We start from the raw sequence: 12,780 nt of genomic DNA on the forward strand, positions 1-12,780 counted from the left end.
AGTAATAAAAATAGTATAGCCTTATATGGTAGTATATGCGAACATTATAGAAATCATTATGTAATATTTAAAAGTTGTTTGATACAAGGACCAATTTCATTTATGACCTAGATTATATCACATATAAGCCATAGTATTAAGGTGTTGGATTATCACTCTATTACGGACACTGTTATAACTGTAACGTACGCTGTATATACTATTCTTTAGATTTATACTGTGTGTTTTTGTATTTAATAGTATTGTGTTCAATCATATTGTTGTTGTGTTTTATTTCTACTTAAATACTAACATCCACCAAGGTATACAAGCGTATATCGCAATAAATTACTTGCGCAAAATTACTCGACAATGGCGGAAATGGCTCTTTACCACAGTAGTAATGACAAACGAAACACCCAAAACATTGAAAAAAGCACACGTGTTATGTGCTTTTGAACCCAGGGAAACAGCCACAAAATAATGACGCCAACAACTTTTGACCAGTTTCACTGTTATGCCATAATATGTAGGATTAAAAAAATGGCCTACCTCAGTAGAGAGGTCTAGCTACAATTCTTCTTCTTATTGTTTATACATATGATTAACCAATAAGGAAAGAGACTGAACATTTTATCTATGCAAATGATTCAGTAGTATCTATAATTGACAAGCTCCTATGACCGGACAAAACTTACTCGACCGTGATGAAAAAAGAAAAACACACCTTTTTGAACATCAGTGCTGAGAAAATGTTTCAATAACAACAAACAAAACCACGGTTTTACATTTTTCTAGTAAAAAGCCTTTATATATTACAGCATACAATTTCTATCGCAGTGCGATCGAATACAATATCCAAGGTCATAACATAACATGGTTTGGCCAATACGGTTTTTTTTGCACTTGTGTCTATGGTACACCGAAGAAGTAGAAAATACTTGTTTTACTGTCTATTTATCGTCCGCTTACTACAGTACAGAAGTTATGAATATTTAGAATAGAAATGTGTTCACTTTTGACCTACATTGCGTTATTGTTTGATTAACAAAGCCGGTAACGACCGTCATTACCGTACGAAATCAATCGTAACCCGGTTACTTTTTACAACTAAATATTTTGCGTTATAGCATATTCGGTCGTCCATAGAGTTCAAGTGCAGTTGACGTATTGAAACTAAAACAAACCGATTAGATTTTGGACTGGTAGTGGAAAATCTTCGCCAGAATTGGACAAGACAAACAAAAGAGTAGATTTGTTTAATTACGGCATGGGTATAGAGTATATTAGTATACAACCATTTTACAATAAAGTTGTATACACTCTAAAACGGCATTTAATTAACTGTTTACAAGTAAACAACGACGACTACAAGGCGATGTTCAAGTTTGTTGTATTCTGTGAGTTCATACTGATTAAACCGAATGTACTGAACAATTCCGTTGCTCTGTCGACACGGTTGATGAGGCTATATGTAATTTTTCGTGATCCTATTCAAGAACTGGATATTTCGACGGACGATCCAAAGTTTTCGAGTTTGAGTTCGACCAAAGAGTTCGTAACATACAAAACGAGATGAAAGAAAGGTTTAAAGGTATCATAGGCATCTAATTTATAACATTAACACCAATGGTAAATTGCAAGATGTAAAGAAAAAAACAGAAGATGAACTTTTTGTCCTTGCAGATAACGCCTTAAACACAAATTTATAGCTTTTGGGCATTCTTGGGTATTTTTAATCTACCATTTGATGCTAGCTTTTTATACTACGTGGCTCAACCGAAGTCACATTCCAAGTTAACAGACTTGATAGGTTATACGGATCGATTCAGAACGGATTTAGATTTGGATCGACTTGAAGAACTGAAAATAATGGTAAACGACATGAATCAATTATTTATTGAATTTACCACAGTCTTCTTGCAAGATCTCATAGTAAACGATTGGCAAAAATGAATTTTTAGTGTTAACGAAAAAGTCTTAGGGACATTAGTATTTATAAGTAAAGCCTTAAAAGCAAACACTACTAAAGCACTGTTACTTATGGAATTATGTGACATAGAATGAAATCCAGTTTGGCTAAATCCCATAAATTCCATGTATTATTTAATGTATTTCATTTAATTATACAGACGAATGTCCAATATAAATACAATATAATAATAGCAGTAGTACCACAAATATATAAATAATAACTGAAACATAAAAAAAGAGAACATTATAAGAATATAAATGAATACAATATAGAAAATAGTTTTATATAAAAACAATAAAGGGAATATAAATCACATAAATAGAACATTTTTGGCTAATTTATCGCCAAGCGACATTAAATAATATTTTATTGGATGATTTGGCATATTGCAGTTCTGAGGTAAATGATGCATAATAAATAATTGGTTGTTCCGAACATTATGATTGTTTACTTTAAAGTTTATTAGGCTAAGAAGAAAAGAATCAGCAATTTCATTATTAGGAAACATAAAAAGAAGAGTTCAGCATGCAGCGACTACGTGAATTTAAGGATTCCATTTTTAAGATACTAAGAATATTTTCATACACAGAATGGAGGGTTTTATTTTGAATATAAAGCAAATAAATTTAAGAACTTTATTTTGTATTTTCTCTATAATACGATATAATATAAGGAATATAATATATAGACATAAGTCTCTAGTTATTATAGTTTGGCCTTAACGTTGATGAATAATTCAAATTTTCTTCCCCTATTTTACATCCTAAAGTGTGGAAGTTCTAACAATCCATTCTTAATGCATGCTTACATTATAAGACGACTATCCTTTAACGTGAGTTAGAAGCAATCAGTATGATAAAATATGAAATATATAATTAATGTGTTCAAAAAAAATTAAAATCAAAGTTAAAATCATATTTTTTTTTTTTTTTAAAGTTGCTTACAAAAGTTTAAAACAAATTTTACAGTATGATGATGAATGATGATTAGGAATAATAAGAACAATAGCCCTATCTTATGTTACTGATATTATCTTTTATAAGTTAAACTTAAAAAAACCAAAAAAAACTTGAATGTTGGGAGGGTATTTAACTTGCAATTCTTTTCACAGGCAACGCCGTACGAGTCATCAATTATTCATTTTTAGATGTAAACGGGATAAACGAGTTATAAATTAGAGCATAATATGTTATAATTGTAATTTGGTATAAATAAATAATTGTATATCTTGCTTGAAAAACTTCGCAATATTATACTACAAGATGGCACGGGCAACGCCATGCAGGTACAGCTAGTAATTAATAAAAGTCACGAATAACAGATACTGCGGCCAATATCTTATTTATGCTATAAATATCCTGTAAATGTTCTAATTAAAATTAGAATCAAAATGATTTAAATTTTGTTATTTTTTTTAATGTTATCTATTTGCTAATTGTTTTAATGAACTACAGTCCAGTTTTAAAATATAAAAATAAACAAGAATTTATACTGTATTGATAAGTTTAGCTAGTACAAATGCAATAATACAAATTGAGGGAATGAGTGCAATCCTGAGAAATAAATTAGGATCTTCGAAAAGACATACAATTTAATTAAGTAAGATTCTAATAAAGAGATGTTTTGCACTAGTTGGAGTCTTAGGCTCTGTAAAGGAAATAAGAAACACGTCTTGCAGAGTTTGATTGAACAATTTAAAGGGAAATTATTTATAGATAGTGTATGAATTAAAGAATTCATTCCAAATACCGGAAATGATAAAAAAAAAAATTGTCAAAAGAAGGTATATGTTAGCCTGGTCAGCATAGTACATCAAAATGTACTATAAATAAATAGTGCTATAAAAATTGCAAGATATTTATACTATTACCTTATTGAACTAAGTATATACGGTTGTACAAGGTGAACTCGATCCTATCCAATGCCATGTGCATTCTTCAAACCTAGACGAGCTTTCACAGTAGTGATCTAATAGCGAGCAATCACTGACACTATTTGTACCTTTGATTACAGACGCATTCATACATCTTGAAGCGACATTATACATGTGCTTAGGAGCTTGATTAAAATAAATAAATTAAACAAATATGTATTTATACATAAATAAGCATATTTTTGTATTAAAAAAATTAGTCACTCCGTTGGTTTTCTTACCGACTAATCCATTTACGATTTCCACCATGTGCATTTCGCGTTTATTGTAACTGACATCCCTAATTTTAAAAAGCACATGGGAGGTTCTTTTGGTTCCAACGAAGCGTATATACCGAACCATGCGTGGATGAATCCACAATTTTTGAATTGATCGACAATTATAATTTGAGTGATATAAAATATTTATCCATTGGCGCTCATCGAGTGAAACTTCAATGTAATAAGAGTAAAACCTAAAGTATCAAACAATTCAAATAACTTGTAGAGTAGTTATTTGTAAAATAGTATAGAAAACTAAATAATGGGAACAGAGCTGTAGAATAATAAAAACAAGTTATAGACAACATTGTACAATTATTATTTATTAAGAACTAAATTGATAAATTTGTTTGGTTTACCTAAAATTAAATCAAATGCTTATAAAATAAAATAGTTGTACATAAACGAAAATCAATTATTAATCAGTTCATTAGTTACGTATCTTTTGAATAATTATTCAAACACATTTTATTTATATAAAATAGCCATTTTAATTTAAAATATTTATAAATTCAAAACATACTTTGGATTCGTGGCAATTCCATCTGATAACAATAATTCAATATAGTTTATAAATGAAGGATGGTCCAACGTTAACATATAAGTACCGCCATCATTGCCACGGATTGGAGGATAACTCTGAGACTCATTAATAAGATTCACAACGGGTTCTAAAAAATGAAATAATTGAAACCAACATAATTGGCGAATTACAAATTGATGTGTACAGCAAGCATACTTAGTTGATAATTTTTTCTAGTTTTTCAATTTTTTCAGGGTTTCTAGTTTCTCAGCTTTATCTAGTTTTTCATTTTTTAAGGTTTTTCTAATTTTTCCATTTTTTCTAGCTTTTCAATTTTTTCCAGATTTCTAGTATTTCTAGTTTTCCTTTTTTTTCTAGTTTTTCAAATTTTTCTAGTTTTTCTAGTTTTTCAATTTTTTTAGGATTTCTAGTTTTTCTAGTTTTCAATTTTTTCAATTTTTTCAGGATTTCTAGTTTTTCAATTTTTTTAATTTTTTCTAATTTTTCTAGTTTTTCAATTTTTTTAGGGTTTTCGTTTTTTCTAAATTTTCAATTTTTTCTAGTTTTCCTAGTTTTTCAATTTTTTCAGGTTTTTCAATTTTTACTAGCTTTTCAATTTTTTCTAGTTTTTCTAGTTTTTTAATTTTTTCTATTTTTTCTAGTTTTTTTAAGTTTTTAATTTTTTCTAGTTTTTCAATTTTTTCAGGTGTTTCAATTTTTTCTAGTTTTCAATTTTTTCAGGATTTCTAGTTTTCCTTTTTTTCCATTTTTTCTAGTTTTTCTAGTTTTTTTGTTTCTCTAGTTTTTCTAGATTTTCAATTTCTTCTAGTTTTTCAATTTTTAAAATTTTTTCAGGATTTCTAGTTTTTCTAGTTTTTCCATTTTTTCTAGTTTTTTTAGTTTCTCTAGTTTTTTTAGAATTTCAAGTTCTTCTAGATTTCAATTTTTTCAGGATTTCTAGTTTTTCTAGTTTTTAATTTTTTCAGGATTTCTAGTTTTTCTAGTTTTTCAATTTTTTCAGGTTTTTCAACTTTTTCTAGTTTTTAATTTTTTCAGGATTTCTAGTTTTTCTAGATTTTCAATTTTTTCTAGTTTTTTAATTTTTTCTTTTTTTCTAGGTTTTCAATTATTTCAATTTTTTCAATTTTTTCTAGTTTTTCAGCTATTTCAGGATTTCTAGTTTTTCTAGTTTTCAGTTATTTCAGGATTTCTTGTTCTTTTTAGATTTCAATTTTTTCAATTTTTTCAATTTTTTCAGGATTTCTAGTTTTTCTAGTTTTCAATTTTTTCAGGATTTCTAGTTTTTCTAGATTTTCAATTTTTTCAGGATTTCTAGTTTTTCTAGATTTTCAATTTTTCTAGTTTTTTAATTTTTTCTTTTTTTTCTAGGTTTTCAATTATTTCAATTTTTTCTATTTTTTAAATTTTTTCTAGTTTTTCAGCTAATTCAGGATTTCTAGTTTTTCTAGTTTTCAATTTTTTTAGGATTTCTAGTTTTTCTAGATTTTCAATTTTTTCTAGTTTTCCATTTTTTTCTAGTTTTCCAAATTTTTTTAGTTTTTCAATTTTTTCTAGTTTTTCTAGTTTTTCTAGTTTTTTAAATTTTCAATTTTTTCTAGTTTCCCATTTTTTTCTAATTTTTTTAGTTATTCTAGTTTTTAATTTTTCAGGGTTTTCATTTTTTCTAGTTTTTCAATTTTTTCTAGTTTTCCTAGTTTTTCAATTTTTTCAGGTTTTTCAATTTTTACTAGCTTTTCAATTTTTTCTAGTTTTTCTAGTTTTTCTAGTTTTTTAATTTTTTCTATTTTTTCTAGTTTTTTAATGTTTTTAATTTTTTCTTATTTTTCTAAATTTTTAATTATTTTAATTTTTTCAATTTTTTCTAGTTTTTCAATTATTTCAATTTTTTCTTTTTTTTCTAGTTTTTCAGTTATTTCAGGATTTCTTGTTCTTTTTAGATTTCAATTTTTTCAATTTTTTCAGGAATTCTAGTTTTTCTAGTTTTCAGTTTTTTCAGGATTTCTAGTTTTTCTAGATTTTCAATTTTTTCAGGATTTCTAGTTTTTCTAGATTTTCAATTTTTTCTAGTTTTTTAATTTTTTCTTTTTTTTCTAGGTTTTAAATTTTTCAATTTTTTCTAGTTTTCCATTTTTTTTCTAATTTTTCAAATTTTTTTAGTTATTCAATTTTTAATTTTTCTAGTTTTTCAATTTTTTCTAGTTTTTTAAATTTTTTTAGTTTTTCTAGTTTTTTAATTTTTTCAATTTTTTCAATTTTTTCAATTTTTTTTAGTTTTTCAGCTATTTCAGGATTATTAGTTTTTCTAGTTTTCAGTTATTTCAGGATTTCTTGTTCTTTTTAGATTTCAATTTTTTCAATTTTTTCAATTTTTTCAGGATTTCTAGTTTTTCTAGATTTTCAATTTTTTCTAGTTTTTTAATTTTTTCTTTTTTTTCTAGGTTTTCAATTATTTCAATTTTTTCAATTTTTTCTAGTTTTTCAGCTATTTCAGGATTTCTAGTTTTTCTAGTTTTTCAATTTTTTCAATTTTTTCTAGTTTTTTAATGTTTTTAATTTTTTCTAGATTTTCAATTTTTTCAGGATTTCTAGTTTTTCTAGATTTTCAATTTTTTCAGGATTTCTAGTTTTTCTAGTTTTTCAATTTTTTCAGGATTTCAAGTTTTTTTAGTTTGTCAATTTTTTCTAGTTTTTCTAGATTTAAATTTTTTCAGGATTTCTAGTTTTTCAAATTTTTCTAGTTTTTCTAGTTTTTCATTTTTTTCTAGTTTTCAATTTTTTCAGGATTTCTAGTTTTTCTAGATTTTCAATTTTTTCAGGATTTCTAGTTTTTCTAGATTTTCAATTTTTTCTAGTTTTTTAATTTTTTCTTTTTTTTCTAGGTTTTCAATTATTTCAATTTTTTCAATTTTTTCTAGTTTTTCAGCTATTTCAGGATTTCTAGTTTTTCTAGTTTTTCAATTTTTTCTATTTTTTCTAGTTTTTTAATGTTTTTAATTTTTTCTAGTTTTTCAATTTTTTCTAGTTTTTCTAGTTTTTCAATTATTTCAATTTTTTTTTTTTCTAGTTTTTCAATAATTTCAATTTTTTCTTTTTTTTCTAGTTTTTCAGTTATTTCAGGATTTCTTGTTCTTTTTAGATTTCAATTTTTTCAATTTTTTCAGGAATTCTAGTTTTTCTAGTTTTCAATTTTTTCAGGATTTCTAGTTTTTCTAGATTTTCAATTTTTTCAGGATTTCTAGTTTTTCTAGATTTTCAATTTTTTCTAGTTTTTTAATTTTTTCTTTTTTTTCTAGGTTTTAAATTTTTCAATTTTTTCTAGTTTCCCATTTTTTTTCTAATTTTTAAAATTTTTTTAGTTATTCAATTTTTTAATTTTTCTAGTTTTTCAATTTTTTCTAGTTTTTTAAATTTTTTTAGTTTTTCTAGTTTTTTAATTTTTTCAATTTTTTCAATTTTTTCAATTTTTTCTAGTTTTTCAGCTATTTCAGGATTATTAGTTTTTCTAGTTTTCAGTTATTTCAGGATTTCTTGTTCTTTTTAGATTTCAATTTTTTCAATTTTTTCAATTTTTTCAGGATTTCTAGTTTTTCTAGTTTTCAATTTTTTCAATTTTTTCAGGATTTCTAGTTTTTCAATTTTTTTAATTTTTTCTAATTTTTCTAGTTTTTCAATTTTTTTAGGGTTTTCGTTTTTTCTAAATTTTCAATTTTTTCTAGTTTTCCTAGTTTTTCAATTTTTTCAGGTTTTTCAATTTTTACTAGCTTTTCAATTTTTTCTAGTTTTTCTAGTTTTTTAATTTTTTCTATTTTTTCTAGTTTTTTTAAGTTTTTAATTTTTTCTAGTTTTTCAATTTTTTCAGGTGTTTCAATTTTTTCTAGTTTTCAATTTTTTCAGGATTTCTAGTTTTCCTTTTTTTCCATTTTTTCTAGTTTTTCTAGTTTTTTTGTTTCTCTAGTTTTTCTAGATTTTCAATTTCTTCTAGTTTTTCAATTTTTAAAATTTTTTCAGGATTTCTAGTTTTTCTAGTTTTTCCATTTTTTCTAGTTTTTTTAGTTTCTCTAGTTTTTTTAGAATTTCAAGTTCTTCTAGATTTCAATTTTTTCAGGATTTCTAGTTTTTCTAGTTTTTAATTTTTTCAGGATTTCTAGTTTTTCTAGTTTTTCAATTTTTTCAGGTTTTTCAACTTTTTCTAGTTTTTAATTTTTTCAGGATTTCTAGTTTTTCTAGATTTTCAATTTTTTCTAGTTTTTTAATTTTTTCTTTTTTTCTAGGTTTTCAATTATTTCAATTTTTTCAATTTTTTCTAGTTTTTCAGCTATTTCAGGATTTCTAGTTTTTCTAGTTTTCAGTTATTTCAGGATTTCTTGTTCTTTTTAGATTTCAATTTTTTCAATTTTTTCAATTTTTTCAGGATTTCTAGTTTTTCTAGTTTTCAATTTTTTCAGGATTTCTAGTTTTTCTAGATTTTCAATTTTTTCAGGATTTCTAGTTTTTCTAGATTTTCAATTTTTCTAGTTTTTTAATTTTTTCTTTTTTTTCTAGGTTTTCAATTATTTCAATTTTTTCTATTTTTTAAATTTTTTCTAGTTTTTCAGCTAATTCAGGATTTCTAGTTTTTCTAGTTTTCAATTTTTTTAGGATTTCTAGTTTTTCTAGATTTTCAATTTTTTCTAGTTTTCCATTTTTTTCTAGTTTTCCAAATTTTTTTAGTTTTTCAATTTTTTCTAGTTTTTCTAGTTTTTCTAGTTTTTTAAATTTTCAATTTTTTCTAGTTTCCCATTTTTTTCTAATTTTTTTAGTTATTCTAGTTTTTAATTTTTCAGGGTTTTCATTTTTTCTAGTTTTTCAATTTTTTTCTAGTTTTCCTAGTTTTTCAATTTTTTCAGGTTTTTCAATTTTTACTAGCTTTTCAATTTTTTCTAGTTTTTCTAGTTTTTCTAGTTTTTTAATTTTTTCTATTTTTTCTAGTTTTTTAATGTTTTTAATTTTTTCTTATTTTTCTAAATTTTTAATTATTTTAATTTTTTCAATTTTTTCTAGTTTTTCAATTATTTCAATTTTTTCTTTTTTTTCTAGTTTTTCAGTTATTTCAGGATTTCTTGTTCTTTTTAGATTTCAATTTTTTCAATTTTTTCAGGAATTCTAGTTTTTCTAGTTTTCAGTTTTTTCAGGATTTCTAGTTTTTCTAGATTTTCAATTTTTTCAGGATTTCTAGTTTTTCTAGATTTTCAATTTTTTCTAGTTTTTTAATTTTTTCTTTTTTTTCTAGGTTTTAAATTTTTCAATTTTTTCTAGTTTTCCATTTTTTTTCTAATTTTTCAAATTTTTTTAGTTATTCAATTTTTAATTTTTCTAGTTTTTCAATTTTTTCTAGTTTTTTAAATTTTTTTAGTTTTTCTAGTTTTTTAATTTTTTCAATTTTTTCAATTTTTTCAATTTTTTTTAGTTTTTCAGCTATTTCAGGATTATTAGTTTTTCTAGTTTTCAGTTATTTCAGGATTTCTTGTTCTTTTTAGATTTCAATTTTTTCAATTTTTTCAATTTTTTCAGGATTTCTAGTTTTTCTAGATTTTCAATTTTTTCTAGTTTTTTAATTTTTTCTTTTTTTTCTAGGTTTTCAATTATTTCAATTTTTTCAATTTTTTCTAGTTTTTCAGCTATTTCAGGATTTCTAGTTTTTCTAGTTTTTCAATTTTTTCAATTTTTTCTAGTTTTTTAATGTTTTTAATTTTTTCTAGATTTTCAATTTTTTCAGGATTTCTAGTTTTTCTAGATTTTCAATTTTTTCAGGATTTCTAGTTTTTCTAGTTTTTCAATTTTTTCAGGATTTCAAGTTTTTTTAGTTTGTCAATTTTTTCTAGTTTTTCTAGATTTAAATTTTTTCAGGATTTCTAGTTTTTCAAATTTTTCTAGTTTTTCTAGTTTTTCATTTTTTTCTAGTTTTCAATTTTTTCAGGATTTCTAGTTTTTCTAGATTTTCAATTTTTTCAGGATTTCTAGTTTTTCTAGATTTTCAATTTTTTCTAGTTTTTTAATTTTTTCTTTTTTTTCTAGGTTTTCAATTATTTCAATTTTTTCAATTTTTTCTAGTTTTTCAGCTATTTCAGGATTTCTAGTTTTTCTAGTTTTTCAATTTTTTCTATTTTTTCTAGTTTTTTAATGTTTTTAATTTTTTCTAGTTTTTCAATTTTTTCTAGTTTTTCTAGTTTTTCAATTATTTCAATTTTTTTTTTTTCTAGTTTTTCAATAATTTCAATTTTTTCTTTTTTTTCTAGTTTTTCAGTTATTTCAGGATTTCTTGTTCTTTTTAGATTTCAATTTTTTCAATTTTTTCAGGAATTCTAGTTTTTCTAGTTTTCAATTTTTTCAGGATTTCTAGTTTTTCTAGATTTTCAATTTTTTCAGGATTTCTAGTTTTTCTAGATTTTCAATTTTTTCTAGTTTTTTAATTTTTTCTTTTTTTTCTAGGTTTTAAATTTTTCAATTTTTTCTAGTTTCCCATTTTTTTTCTAATTTTTAAAATTTTTTTAGTTATTCAATTTTTTAATTTTTCTAGTTTTTCAATTTTTTCTAGTTTTTTAAATTTTTTTAGTTTTTCTAGTTTTTTAATTTTTTCAATTTTTTCAATTTTTTCAATTTTTTCTAGTTTTTCAGCTATTTCAGGATTATTAGTTTTTCTAGTTTTCAGTTATTTCAGGATTTCTTGTTCTTTTTAGATTTCAATTTTTTCAATTTTTTCAATTTTTTCAGGATTTCTAGTTTTTCTAGTTTTCAATTTTTTCAGGATTTCTAGTTTTTCTAGATTTTCAATTTTTTTTAGTTTTTTAATTTTTTCTTTTTTTTCTAGGTTTTCAATTATTTCAATTTTTTCAATTTTTTCTAGTTTTTCAGCTATTTCAGGATTTCTAGTTTTTCTAGTTTTTTAATTTTTTCTATTTTTTCTAGTTTTTTAATGTTTTTAATTTTTTCTAGATTTTTAATTTTTTCAGGATTTCTAGTTTTTCTAGATTTTCAATTTTTTCAGGATTTCTAGTTTTTCTAGTTTTTCAATTTTTTCAGGATTTCAAGTTTTTTTAGTTTGTAAATTTTTTCTAGTTTTTCTAGATTTAAATTTTTTCAGGATTTCTAGTTTTTCAAATTTTTCTAGTTTTTCTAGTTTTTCTAGTTTTTCATTTTTTTCTAGTTTTCAATTTTTTCAGGATTTCTAGTTTTTCATATTTTTCATATTTTTCTAGTTTTTCTAGTTTTTCATTTTTTTTCTAGTTTTTTTGTTTTTCTAGTTTTTCTAGTTTTTCTATTTTTTCTAGTTTTTTAATGTTTTTAATTTTTTCTAGATTTTCAATTTTTTCAGGATTTCTAGTTTTTCTAGATTTTCAATTTTTTCAGGATTTCTAGTTTTTCTAGTTTTTCAATTTTTTCAGGATTTCAAGTTTTTTTAGTTTGTTAATTTTTTCTAGTTTTTCTAGATTTAAATTTTTTCAGGATTTCTAGTTTTTCAAACTTTTCTAGTTTTTCTAGTTTTTCTAGATTTTCAATTTCTTCTAGTTTTTCAATTTTTTCAATTTTTTCTAGTTTTCCATTTTTTTTTTCTAATATTTCAATTTTTTTTAGTTATTCTAGTTTTTCTAGTTTTTAATTTTTCTAGATTTTCAATTTCTTCAAGTTTTTCAATTTTTCTAGTTTTCCATTTTTTTTCTAATTTTTCAAATATTTTTAGTTATTCTAGTTTTTCTAGTTTTTAATTTTTCTAGTTTTTCAATTTTTTCTAGTTTTTCTAGTTTTTCAATTATTTCAATTTTTTTTTTTTTTTCTAGTTTTTCAATTATATCAATTTTTTCTTTTTTTTCTAGTTTTTCAGTTATTTCAGGATTTCTTGTTCTTTTTAGATATCAATTTTTTCAATTTTTTCAGGATTTCTAGTTTTTCTAGTTTTCAATTTTTTCAGGATTTCTAGTTTTTCTAGATTTTCAATTTTTTCTAGTTTTTTAATTTTTTCTAGTTTTTCAGCTATTTCAGGATTTCTAGTTTTTCTAGTTTTTTAATTTTTTCTATTTTTTCTAGTTTTTTAATGTTTTTAATTTTTTCTAGA

The sequence above is a fragment of the Adelges cooleyi genome, unplaced genomic scaffold, assembly GCF_023614345.1.
Source record: "Adelges cooleyi isolate 19-005CV unplaced genomic scaffold, UGA_ACOO_1.1 ACOO_flye_CR_arks_rails_tigmint_CR_PRNA_536, whole genome shotgun sequence".
NCBI classification, from domain to species: domain Eukaryota; kingdom Metazoa; phylum Arthropoda; class Insecta; order Hemiptera; family Adelgidae; genus Adelges; species Adelges cooleyi.